General features: G+C 31.3%; 1 protein-coding gene across 4 annotated transcripts in view; it reads right to left on the reverse strand.

Annotated features, from left to right (window-relative positions):
* The window catches only part of LOC129974967 (uncharacterized), a 123015-nt gene that overhangs the window by 25719 nt on the left and 82562 nt on the right, over positions 1-14734 (reverse strand). Inside the window, exon 1 of one of the 4 annotated variants that reach the window (XM_056087793.1) lies at positions 3375-3454. The exons of the other annotated variants lie outside the window; for them this stretch is intronic. The gene's annotated coding sequence lies outside the window, so the exon portion shown is untranslated. Of the gene's footprint in view, positions 1-3374; positions 3455-14734 lie in introns of those variants that run through there. 4 annotated transcript variants of the gene reach the window in all.

The following is a 14734-nucleotide window of genomic DNA, read 5'->3' on the forward strand; positions in this document are numbered from 1 at the left end:
AACCCCTTACAAAGTTAAAAAGTTAATGACGATACAGTAAAAATACTAAGAAAAAGAAGAAAGGGGGGAGGGTTAGATAATTACTGGGAAGAAAATCTTCCTTTGTCTTTCAGGCTTGTCGTTTCATTTGCTTTCTAGAGAGTTGAAAAAAGTAAAATGCGTTGGTGCGAAACTCTTCTAGAAACCACCTGCCGAGCTAATGCAATGGCGACTGGTGGTTCGAACAAGTACGGGAAATGCACGGTTGGACTAGTGGCTATGCGTCGTTGATGTTAACAGGCTTTCATTGTGTTGTCGACGCCAAGATGCTCCATTGGTGTCGCTTACCACTTTAGAACAAAATAGTTATTTCTATTTTTAACCAATCACAATGGATATGTCCATCCGTTTCTTACTAGCTCAACCATCACTTCCGGATTTGGAAATGGACGATAGTTTCGAATGTTTGCTCTCGTAACCTTAAAAAAAAAATGTTAATCTGGTTATTTTCCCTAGAGAAATGATTGAAAGAAATTTCGATTTGTTCGAAGTTGGGCAATATTTATTATTGGCTAATATATCTTTAATTAGTATTTCCTATTTTGTTTGTACCAACAAAGTAGATTCATCATCGGCAAAATCAGAAACTTTTTTTTGTCAGTTTGATTTTCTAAATCTCCATTCTCAATAAATAAAATGAAAATAAAGTGAAACTTCACTTAACGACTATAATTTGTTCCACAATCTTAGTCGTAAAGTGGAACAATTTTTACTTTCTCGTATACTACGTGTACGAGATATCTCGTATACTATATATACGATACTTTCTCGTCTCGTATACTCGTGTACTACGCATATGAGAAAGTTTAATTGTCGTCAAAAAATTCGATCTCCAGATTTTTGCAAATCTCCACGTTTTAGATCTCCCTGAGTTCGAAAAACACATTTTTAGAAAATGTCCGTCTGTCTATGACAAAGATAACTCGCATGCTTTAACCTAGATGGTTGAAATTTGGTACATGGTATGTACACCAAATTTGCAGATTTCTATCAAATTTTGAATAAAATCTATTCAGAGGAAGTCCATCTGTCCAGCTGTTCGAATATCAGTTAACACGATAATAACAAAAAGAAGGAAGCTAGATGGATGAAATTCAGTGCACAGATTTAATATCTATAATATAGAGACCTGAAAAATTTTGAGCCAAATCCGACTACGGGTTGATTGTCTGTCGATATTTACTTTCAGAAACATATAAAAGCGATATTTCGTAATCCGGATGACTTAAATGTATCAAAGTTAGTAAGGGATTTTGAGACAACAAATGTAGCTTTGATTCAAAATTTTGTTACAATAGATTGGAAAGAAAGCGTTTAAAACACAAATTCGATTTTTAGATACTGTTAACGCATGCCATGGATTAATCGCCACATAACTCGCCAAGGATAAAACGATAGATTCAGTAAAAATGCTATATTAACACCAAAGGTTAATATTTCGTAACTGTTTTACGTCAATGTCATGTAAGGCGTTCTTTGGCATCAAAAATTTAATTGAGAGTATGCCAGAAAGTTTTGGGAAGACCATTTCTGATGGTTTTCAAAGGAATCCATGTTAAATAGGATAATGCCTTCCATTCCGAAAAAAAAAAATAATTTAAAATGATGTAATTTATTATTTATAAAGTATACTTTTTTTACAAGAATCTAATGACAATTGCTTTTGGCAACTCTTCAAAATGAGACAGAATGTTATTATTAAATGAATTTGTTGCTCATGGCTGCTACTACTTTATCAGAGTGATACTTCTCAACATATGATTCAATAATTTTGGATGCGTTTAACATTGCGTCTGCGTTTGTTACATCCATTCCTTCTTCCAAACCTGGTCAAATCTCCTCCGCAGCATTTTGGTGTGACATAGAATCAGCTCTCTAAGTTCACCGGTATTTCTGGTTATGTTCTTCCACCAGCACGTCTATGCCATTTCTGTGCACTTCTAGCCCTATAATTTTGGCCAGATATCGTCGATTAAGGGTACATAAGCACATGCTCAAACCCTCGTTGCTGAGCATTTATTGCACAAATAATAAGAGCAAACGAATCAGATAGATGTGAATAAATCAATATTAAAAAATGAATAAAAGCAATTGCAAAATATGCGTTCTCTTCCTTATTTTTCATTTAGAAAATATTTGTTAATTCACTTAATCAATTTAATTATTTTCGAATTTCCATATTACAATCGTTATGCATTAATTATGCATTATCGTTATCGTTTTGCTACATATGCGTTCTCTTCCTTATTTTTCATTTAGAAAATATTTGTTAATTCACTTAATCAATTTAATTATTTTCGAATTTCCATATTACAATCGTTATGCATTAATTATGCATTATCGTTATCGTTATGCTACATATGCGTTCTCTTCCTTATTTTTCATTTAGAAAATATTTGTTAATTCACTTAATCAATTTAATTATTTTCGAATTTCCATATTACAATCGTTATGCATTAATTATGCATTATCGTTATCGTTATGCTACATATGCGTTCTCTTCCTTATTTTTCATTTAGAAAATATTTGTTAATTCACTTAATCAATTTAATTATTTTCGAATTTATATATTAAAATCGTTATGCGTTAATTATGCATTATCGTTATCGTTATGCTACATATGCGTTCTCTTCCTTATTTTTCATTTAGAAAATATTTGTTAATTCACTTAATCAATTTAATTATTTTCAAATTTCCATATTACAATCATACCTCATTAAAAACTATGAACAAATAAAAAATATTTTTAAAAACATGTACATTTTTTTAATTTATTTACTGCAATAAAAAGTTTAATTTGTTGTCTGTATTTTTCATGAATATTCAGAGTTAAAGTACTCTTTTTCAAGAATATATCATTTTTGTTGAGCTTAAGCTTACGAACAAAAATATAAAATTGCTAATCTCTAATGAAAGAAATTAGAAAAAGTTAACTTTTCAAAGAAAATGATAAAAGAGAGGAAAATTGACATAAGCTTAGAAATTAGAGGGTCGCAGTTTTGTCAGTTCTGTCTGGGACGGAGAATAAATTCGATATGATATTGTAATAAATAATATAATAGCATTCACTTTTTTCTATTTTAATTAGCCACCTTGAAAAGGTTTTTCAGGCCTTGATTAATTCTTCAAATTAACCCTACCAGAAATGTTAAATAGCGAACGCAAAAGTATTCTAAAAGTTCAGATTGAAAAAACGTTTTTAAAGTTCAAATAAAATAAAGCAAACAAAACGATTAAAAGTACATTAACCTTTCTATTCGTGACGGAAATGCTTTTAAAAAAATAAAAAGATTTCAGAATTCACAAACCCAAGAACTTTTGCAATTCATACATACCCTTTTAAGCAACTCCTATTACTATTACTATTCTTCTCCCCTATTCCCGATTTTTATTCTAACCAGAAGCTTTACAATCGTTTGCCATTTTTTTTTTTTAACAAACTACTCTCACAACAATAAACACTCTTGGTGAATAGAAAGAGAGAGCGGGAAAGGAGGAAATAAAAATGAATAAAAATAATAAAATAAAATCGTTTGGCAGTTTAAGCAGCAGCAGTGACCGGGCCCGCACACTGGGCTTTTCGATGCGTCACGTCGTCTAGCACAATGGTTGGTGGCAACCTTGTGGACGTCCGGTACGGTCGCGGAGACAATTGGCTCAACAAGTGGTGATAGAAATCTGGCAATTATTGTCCGCATGGGGGAAGCTTTTATTTAATATGTATGTGCGTGCCTAGCACACAAGCAGAGCGGGGGGACCTTGAAGGCGAAATCTCTACCTGGTAAAAAATCGGTTGCTAGGTTGGCGCCACCGAAATCGAAACGAGACTTTCATAAAAATCGTTCGCTGGATAAAAACAGTCAATAATCCTAATATTTGGGGGCGAAAAGCATAAGTTGTTTCGAATAGTAACCATTATTTAACTTCCGATACTGAATTCACTTAACATCATCATTATTGTAGTTGCTGTAATACGAATTTGCATTAAGACATTCAAAAAAGAATAGATTTGGTCAAAGAACTTTTAAATTTGCAAATTCGTAAAAGAAATCATAGAAAATTCGTCCAGAATCGAATCATCAGAGAATTATTAATCATAAAATGATATTAATAGGTAATAGTCGCTAAGTATTCGACTGCTTAGGTTGAATTTTTTGAAAAATGTTATAAAACACACAAACACACGCAGACACATGGATATAAACATATTTTAGTAGCTACGTGGCCAAATAGAAGAAACTTTTGAAATTTTAAAACTTCGATTTATTTCTCCACGGGAGGCATAATTGACATACAAAGAATAAGTGATAAGAAATATGTCAGTCCATCGCGACACAAGAACAGAAGAGAGCAAAATTTTCCCCTTCAGTAGTTTTACTATGAGATTTTTACAGGGATTTCTTTGACACGTGTAGAGACACGAGAATCTTGGGTATCTTTCAAAGAATATTGTAAGCATTAAGGATTTTTATCTCTTCACTCGGAGCGTGAGAAGAGGCTGGGACCAGCAGTTTTATCGAGCGCGTGTAGAATTAATTAAATAAAAAAAAACGTGGGAATTGGATCAGAAAATAAGGGAACGTTTTAGAATGAAGTTAACATTAATTAAATTAAGATAAAAATTAGGAAATTAATTAGGATTTAAGTTAGATTAAGAGATATCATTATATATATATATAGCCATGAAATTGCAGAAAAGGGGTTATTACGAACAGTAGAATGAACACGCAATTCAGTATAAAGGTGCTGGGTTTGCAAATGTCAGGAACAAAACATCATAGGCAAAGTGAGTGTACGCAAAACGCGTACAGTTGGGGGCGCAGCTCAAGATTACAAGAAAAGGAAGGACGGAGGAGCAATTAAATACATTCGCTGCAACTGCAACTAATTTCTTTCGTGAAATATGGCTAGAAGAAATCACCTGGACGACTTCACGGAAGAATGATCGGAAAACTGGAGGAGGGGCGCATCTTGACCAGTGTAGCTGAAGAGTTCAGGATCAACAAAAGTGTCTCTTTGCACACTTGGAAGGCCTTCCAAACCATAGGTATAGTTGTTAGAAAGGTTGGTGGTGGCCGCCCTAAGAAAACAACTGCAATGTATGACCGATATATCGTCCTGCAGGCGAAAAGAGCCCGATACCAGTCAGAAAGCACCACTGCTCAGCAACTGTATACAGCAACAGGGCGACAAATGTGGTTTTCTGTGCCAGACGCCTTTACAAAGGTAACCTATTCGCCCGCCGTATTGAATGCTGCATCCTTTTGAAATTTGACATCGGTGGCACCATTTAGAGCAGTGTAAGGAGCACAAAAACTAGACATCTCATCGATGGAGTCGTGTTCTCTTTATGGATGAGAGTCGTTTCAGTGCCACAAGTGATTCCCAACGCCCAGAGAGTGGTATCTTTCAAAGTTATTCTCAGTTGATTTAGAGAGAGGCCGGGACACGGTTTCATCCCAGTAACATCACAGAAAGAGACACTACTGTAATGATTCAGCTTCTTCCTGGGTGACCACTGTGACATTCCTTTTTCCCACACTCGATAATTTACATTCCGGGCCATTCTTCATCAACGAAACTCCCGCAGTGTTAAGTGCCTCCAGATTGCCAAATGGAAGACCCTCCTTTTAAGTACGGTCATCTGGTCAATTAGTGCTAATCCAGATAAGGAACCACACGTGTGTTTCCCAGGGAAATAAATCGTGTCTTCGAAAGGCGAGAGTGTCAAACACTCCAGATGTCCTTCATTTTTCCCATTGTGGAGGGTGGATCATCAATGGACATTTCCCACGGGCGACCAGAGACGATTCAGGTTGTTCTGAACGGTGATTGGGTAACAGGGAGTCTGAGAGGAAAATAAAAGGTGAGATTTTTCGGAAGAAGAGGAGAGAAGCTTCGTGTGAATCGGACTTCTGAGTAAAATTCCACCCGAAGCAAATTCGGTGGATTCCGAGAGCTACCCCTGGAGTAGCCTAAGACGCCAACAGCCTGTTAGCTGTTCTTGTAAAGTTGTTTCCTTCGAAATTGTTCGATTAACTATTCTTGTTTAATTTTCGTGTTGTAAATAGCATCATTCATTTAACCTAGATTAGAAAGAGTTGTTTTTATGTAATAAAGCTGTAAATAAAGAATTTGGTCATAACGCTACCTGTTATTGGATCGAGACTTTACACTACGATGGTCCTGGAGTTGTTGTCAGGGAGGTATTATGCTGAACGGGCTGACTGAGTTCCACGTTTTCGACCGAGGGTCTGTAACCGGAGATCGATATTATAAGGAGGTGATCCTTCCCCATGTGTGTCCTTCCCCATGCGACAATGCACGGCCACACCGGACTGCTGATGTTCAATAGCTACTGTAAAGGGAAGATATCCCTCGAATGGATTGGCCAGCATTCTCTCCTGATTTAAATCCCATAGAACATATTTGGAATGCTTTGAGGAGACGCCTTGCGGCATGATTACATTCTCCGGGGAACACCCAACAACTGAAACAGATGCTGATTGAGAAATGGGCACTCTTACCTCAAGAATTGTTGAACAATTTGGAACTCAGTATGGAGAGACGGTTCGAAGCAACCATTGCAGTTAGGGGAGGGCATATCTTATACTGATAGTGTCTTTAAGCAGACAGTTTTTAAAATTTGTACAGTAATATTTTCGGAAGTTAACGTTAAAAAATGATAAGTATTTTCTTAATTTTTAAATAATAAAAATTCTAATTTAAATTTTTTTAAAAATTTTAGAGGTTCACTTTCTCACTTTTTAAAGTAAATGTATGCCAAATTTAGTAGCGGTCAAATGATTTGTCTAGTAGAACAACAACACACACATTCGTCTTTATTATTAGAGATAAAGATTCTAAATGTTGTCAGAAAACAAATTTTCGACACTTTTTAGTTTTGGCATTATATGAAGGACTATTGTTGAAAAATACTCACACCAATTTGGCAAAATTCGGCGATTTTGTCGCTACATTTTAGCATCTAAATATATCGCCAGGATTTTCAAATTAATGAATGAATTAGCTAAAGAATAATTATCAATACATTAAAACAACAAATAAAATAAAATAATAATAATAATAGTAATAAACAATTAAAAAAGAGATACTCATATGCAAGTATTTAACTAGAATAATCGAAAACTAGCTGGATTCTGATTGGTAGTATGAATTAACGGCCTTCAATCGAACAGCATCTAACGAAGTTTGAAAATTTCGCGAAAGTTATCAAGAGTCGATTAAAGTTGCAATTTTGTTATTGCTCAATTCAGACCTTAGTAGCTGTTTTTTTCTTCTTCGTAATATATATCTAAAATATTAACCAAAATAAAAAAAATTATAATCCATTTATTTTAATAAACGATAAATAACCCTATTTTCATTGCATAATCCATATTATATTTCATTTATCATTCCGAGAAACATTGTTGATTGACCTTCTACGAAAAAAAAAAAGCTTATGTTATATCGCGTAGTAGACAAATATAGAACGAAATATCTGTTATATTGGCCAGATGAACAAATTATCTGCCGATGCATTATCGTTCATTTTCTTATCATTACTAGAAAAGCCGTGGAAATAGTCCACTAGGAAAGTCGCATATCCCTGCAAAATATAGAAACGTAGATAATAGTTCTTCGGCTATTACAACCAACATCTGAGCACAAGTTATTTCAGAATTGCTTTTCGTGGGAAATGTCCCGTTGATTGTTCTAAAATAGAATTGTTCTGATTCCGATAGCAGACCAGATTTAAAGGAAAAATATTACTAACGGTCAGACTTTCTTTAACTTGATGGTGGTTGTATTTAACGTTTCAAACAAGAAAATTCTGATATATATATATATATATATATATACTTTTTTCAATTGTTACTTTTTGTACGTCATGGTGTTCTATCTTAACTTTGTTAAAATATCCAAAAATATTATCCGAGTAAGAATGATTCATACAATGCGTAAACAGAATTGCTGTAGGATAAAATTAAATAGAATTGATGATAAGCATTCCGAATAAAAATGATTCATATAATACTTAACAGAATAGAATTCATACAATGTTGGTTTATTTATCGTTTCAAACAAGAAAGTTCTGATGTATATACTTTTTTTCATTGTTACTTTTTGTACGTCAAGTTCTGATATATATACTTTTTTTCATTGTCACTTTTTGTACGTCATGTTGTTCTATGTTAACTTTGTTAAAATATCCAAAAAAATGTTATCCGAGTAAGAATGATTCATACAATGCTTAAATAGAATTGTTCTATCTAAAAGTTTTATTACAATTGTACATATCTTGTTAATTAATCTTATTATTTAATTATAATAAAAACCATATCGAATGTTTGTAAGAAAATGCATGTGAGGGTTATAGCATTTAATGAATATTTGCATACAAAAAATAAACAATTTTGGCAATTATATTGAAAAAAAAATAATAAATACTTTTTGCAATATATTAAAAGTTTTATTGAAAACAAAATAGGCTCATTAAATGTATGTTAATTTTTAAAAAAATAATTGAATTTTTAAGTTTTTTAATTTAATGAGTTTGTGCTTCATTTTTTTTTGTCAAAATTTTAACATTCACTATATGTAGATATTAAAACTATGTTGGCTTTTTCTTTAACAGTTTTCTTTTATCATTCTTATAATTTCGAGAAAGAAGGAGAAAAAGATATTGTAAATTATTCTTATCTCATGAAATATTTTGTTTTGTTGAATTGCTTCAAGATTTTTTTTTTTTTCAATTTACAATCCTATGCAATGCACCAAGATTCAAAAACAAGTCAATTCATTAAATTCCATTAAAAAATTATAATGCAAAAATTTTTCAAAATCTTTTAAACAAAATTATGATAAGCAGTATATTTTCTTCTATTCTTACAAATAAAACCCAATAATTCTTTTCTTTTATTTCGCGGCAAACGGCTTTTTTTAAAAAATTATGTTGTCGATTTATTTGTTATTTTTGCCAGCAAAATAATAAATATTTTTTAAACATTATACAATAATATATCATTATTAATTTTCTATGATTTGTTAAACTGTATTCTGCATTTATTATTAGATTCTGGAATTTCTAAATGATTTTATTGACTGAAATTCGATTTTTATCAATTATATCACTAACGAACACAATATAACTTGTTTTATTTATACTTCCCAATGCAACTGTAGCAATGAATCGACAATATTTATAAATCCAAACGATACGTAGTCTAGAATCAGAAAAATAAATTCTTTTCCAAAAGCTTTCATTTTCAATATATTGAAGAATTTCATTAACTATATAATTAATTATTTATTTATTTGCAGCATTCGAATTGCGTGGAATTAAATTACGGAAAACAAATACGCGTTAAGTTATGTGAAGGCTTGAATCCAATTTAATCCTATCGTTTGCAAAGAAATATGACGTAATTTAATTAAATCGAATGTGTGTTCTTACTTCTAGTTATGCTATTTTAATGCAGTTTTATTTCTGTGGAACTTCTGGAATGCTGGTAAAAGAAACAAATTGTACAAAAAGAATCTACCTGCATTCCGTTCTGATGAATTATCTCCAAATAAAAGAATTCAATGTAATCAAATGGAATTCAATAAACTTATTATTTCATTAAATTGGAATCTGGAGAATTTCTCATTTCTCCCTTTTGTTTTTCTCTTTGTAAATAAAAGGAAATATTTAATGTATAACGAAAATCAGATTTTGTAGAAAGAGATTACGCGACCTCTAGAAGATCTTATTTAATTAATTAAATTAACGAAATTCTTTTTTTTTTCTTCTTGCAAAACTTCCTATTTTCTACTTAATGTGTTGAGTTATTTTTGACGTACTGTCAATTCATTTAATGATATAAAAGACGCATGCGCATGCGTCTCTTTTTATCTTACTCCTAATCACGTTTTGTCTTATGCTGTAATAAGACGTCATGTCTTTTGTTGCTTCAAGATGTGCAATATGTTTTTTTTAATTAAACTGGTGCAAGACATTTAACGCGTAATTCACTCCAATAAAAATAGTGAATGAATCTAATCAGATTGAAAAGATATAGAGCACAAAATCTTTTCTAAATAATATCTTTAATTCTTTTTTTGCCCTCGGTATAACATCATCCATTTTCTTTGGAATAACACCAATTCTACAATTAATTTGCTCAATTTATAATTATATTTTCATAATTCCTTTTTCTAAATGTTTCGTCCGTTACATAATTAAGATGTCACGTTTACGGATACAGTTATCTTCAGTAGTTCTTTTATTTATTAACTTTTTTCAACTTTTTTTACTTTCTCGTATACGTAGTATGAAGAAAGTATAGTAAAAGTCAAAAAATTCGAACTCGAGATTTTGTAGAATCTCCATATTTTAGATCTCCCTGAATTTAAAAAAACATATATTTGGAAAATGTCCATCTGTGTGTCTCTCTCGGACAAAGATAACCCAAAAAAGATTTCAACTAGACGGTTGAAATTTGGTACACGGTCTTTACAGCCAAATTTGCAGATTTTTATCAAATTTTGAGTAAAATCTGTTCATAGGATTTTCAGATATAAGTTAACACAATAACTACAAAACGAAGAGACTTAGGTAGATAAAATTAGGTACACATATTTTTTATTTATAATGGAGATCTCTATTAAATTTCGAACAAAATTCAATAGGAAATTGACCGTCCATCGGTCTGTACTTTCAGAAGCATGTAAAAACAATAACTTAAAAACAGAATTATTTAAACACATCAAATTTGATATAGGATTTTGTAACTACAAATGTTTTTTTAATCAAATTTTTGTTTCAATCGGTTGAGAAAAACATGCCTGAAACACATATTCGATTTTTATATACTATTAACTACATGACAGGGATTAATCGCCAAATAACTCGCCAATAATGACACAATTGATTCAGTAAAAAGGCCAAATTTACGCCAAAAATTCATATTTCGTAACTATTGTATGCCAATGCCGTGTAAGACTTTCATTGGAATAACATCTTTGCTAGAAAATATGCGAGAACTTTTCTGTGAGACCATTCCCACTGGTTTTATCATGAAATCTTAAAACATATTGAAATTGATTACAGTTTTTAAACATCTTGTCAAAATTTTTCATATGTTTTCAAATGTCAAATATATACGAGCGCATTTAACTGAATTTGCACAATTTAAATGCAGTATAAATCTTACGGTTAGGCATACTGAATATTAGATACTCGTTAATTTTGAATTTAAAAGACAAGGAACAAAAATGAAAATAGCACTTAATTAATATTGTGAGCAGCATTTAAATGCCTTAATAATATCATTAAAATGGAGACAAATTTCAAGGTCTCTGTCTCATATGTCAAGGTAGACTGAGGCAAACAGTTTGCATCAGACCGACACATGTTCCAGACAGTTAAAAGAAAAAAATTAAATAGAAAATTGCAGGAAGGAATTATCTGGTAGCAAGTGCCTGATCGTTTTTGTTTGATTACTAAATTAGGCTTAATCTTGCGGTAGCACTGTTACTGTTAATAATGGCTTATTCAAATTAAAAAACCATCATTAAAATTGTGGATAACATTAGATGATAACTATGCAAATTCCAGAGGATTGATTTGAGATAAACATTACCGACGTATGCCTAATTGTTATGAGTTGTTTTTATAGTAGTTAGCAACAAATTGACAATATATGTAAAGACTAAGTGATTCTCAAAAAGTTGAGACAAATATAATCCTAATGCGTAAAATTAATAAATAAATTAATTAATAAAAATTTAGTTCCGAATATTAATAAAGGATTTTCTGAGTAAGAAAATTATTTTAAAAATATAAGTTGTTTAATGTCGGAAACATAAATTGTTGGTGTTAGAAGCACTCAAAATTACGGCTAGAAAATCACTTTTCAGTCCCCAACTTCTAAGTTATCGAAAAGCTTTAAATGCGAAAGTTGTTCGTCTTAACGAGGCTCTCATTTGGCTAATGAGGTTTATATTTCTAAGCGCAATATTTATAGCGAAATGAAAATTTCAACCCCCACCATTTACACCCTCTTTGAGTTAGATTGGGCATTAATGAACTTGCCCGAGATTTTTACATTTCTAACAGCATATTCTAATCCAATTAAAATCTAAACACTATTACTCTAATTAATCTATTCACAAGACAACATGGGAAAAGCGTTATATATATATATTATGATGATTATAATTCTTTCTTTATTACATTGCAAAAGAGGAAATCAGAATTTTAAATTTGGCACAGGATGTCAAAATTTCTGATTAATAAAAAAAATAATAATAAATGTCATTTTTTTTAGAAACATGCTTTAATATATATATATATATATATATATATATATATATATATATATATATATATATATATATATTGCAATACCGAACCTTTCTGAACTGCCTTATACATTTACTTTAACTCCTTGCAAAATCGTTTGCATGTTGTAGTTTATTTATATGCATTTTATCTATGGTGCAATTTCCAGAGTCGGTTCAGCAGTTTATGCAGTCACCGTTCCAGGTTGTCAAAACCGATCTCAGAAAGGTGACCTTGTCGGGAATTTTCTCTCCTGTTTCCTAACTTTCATCTAAAATACGAGGATTTTTTTTTTTTTTTTTTCGATAACTCATCTAGTGTGAGTAATATCAGGAAAATGAAGTTTGTTCTTAAGAATGATGCAGTGAAAATTTTTGGTTTCGGAACAGCTGTTTCCGATGTCATCGAAAAATTTCAAAGTTATGACATTTACAAACAGCTGGATTATTAGAATTAACAGATTCTTAAAATAAAATTATAAAAAAAAACTGAGTATTCATGGTTTTCATGGCCTTGTCCAAGGTTCACAATTTTTATGTAGGATTATATATATATATATATATATATATATATCCTTTTATATATGTAATCCTATATATTTTTATGTAGGATTATATAACGATAGCACTTTTGTTTCGGAATATACAAGAAAACTTAATGGAGACCACTTCTACCGATATCTTTCTCCGAAATAACCACTTTTTTTGGATATTTAAATAATTATCCTGATCAAGTCCGGTCACAAATAATCTTTATAATTTACGATTCCATAAGTAAGAATACTTTACTAACATACGATGGGACGTATTTCTGGAATGTTCCTTTCAAAACGGTTTCGATGAAGAATTAATGAAATGAATGGTTTCAATGAATTTCAATGACACTAAAACGGTTTCAATGAAAAATAAAATTACATTTTTACTTTCTCGGAATAGAGTAGAATAGATAAAGTACAGTAATCGACAAAAAATTCGAATTCGAGATTTTGACGAATGAATCTTCACGTTTTAGACCCTCCGCCGAAAAACATATTTTTAGAACATGTCCGTCCGCCTGTCTGTCTGTGACAAAGATAACTCAAAAAGACTTTGAACTAGAAAGATGAAATTTGGTATATGTTCTTTATATTAAATTTGTAGATATCTGTCAAATTTTGAGTAAAAGGTCATTATACCAAATTTGTAGATATCTATCAAATTTTGAGTAAAATTTTCTTTATTCCAAATTTGTAGATATCTATCAAATTTTGAGTAAAATGTTCTTTATTTCCAAATTTGTAAATATCTATCAAATTTTGAGTAAAATGTTCTTTATACCAAATTTGTAGATATCTATCAAATTTTGTGTAAAATTTGCTTAGAGGAAGTCTGTCTGTCCTGTTGTTCGAATATAATTTGATACGATAATTACAAAACGAAGAGAGCTAGAATGTCTAGAATATCTTTAGCATAGACTTTTACCAAATTTTGAACGAAATCCAACATGGATTTGACTGTTTATTGGTCGGTACTTTTAGAAACATGCAAACGCGATTAACTTAAAAACGCAGTGATTTATATATATCAAATTTGGCGCCTGAATATGCTTGAAACCAAATTCTATTTTTGGATATTTTTATCCGCATACCAGGGATTAATCGCCAAAACACTCGCCAAGGATGACACGATACACTCAGTAAAAATGCTATATTAACACCAAAGGCTGATATTTCGTAACTATCGAACCCCAATGCTATGTAAGGCATTCACTGGGATAACATCTTTTTTTTAGAAAGTATGCGAGAAAATTTTTCGGAGACCACTCCCGCTAGTTTCATAAATGTAATCATTTTTTTATATTATTATTATTATTATTTTGAATTGCAAGATTTTTCGTTCACAGTTTCCAGTTCCAGAACTGAAAAAAAGTGAACAGTTTTCATCTAGAATGTAAGTACAGATCATCTTAGCAGAAGAGGTATGGTTTGTTGACGGTGAAACATTACTTCTGGCGCTCTGTTTTTTCATACGAGCAAAGTGCCGATTTCGGAGGTGGTTTTCTAAATAGAATATTCCTCTCCCGATAAAACCAGGCCCGGACTTTCACTTACGGGTCAGATATGAGATCAGATAAATATTTTTATCCGGTTTTCAAACGATTTTTTTTTTTTTAATCATCTGAAATCTGGAGCATGTGATTTTCCCGCGAATTTAACAATTGAATGACACGAGACAGCTGCGCCGCGATGAATTTGTTGATATATTGGAATAAATATTTTGCTAACAGGTTTTGTAAATACAAAATAACTTTTTTTATATTCTCGTATATGGAATGCACACAAACACAAAGCACTGAAAACGTCTGATAAATTTAACATCGACATTT

Source organism: Argiope bruennichi, chromosome 7, assembly GCF_947563725.1.
Source record: "Argiope bruennichi chromosome 7, qqArgBrue1.1, whole genome shotgun sequence".
Taxonomy (NCBI): Eukaryota; Metazoa; Arthropoda; class Arachnida; order Araneae; family Araneidae; genus Argiope; species Argiope bruennichi.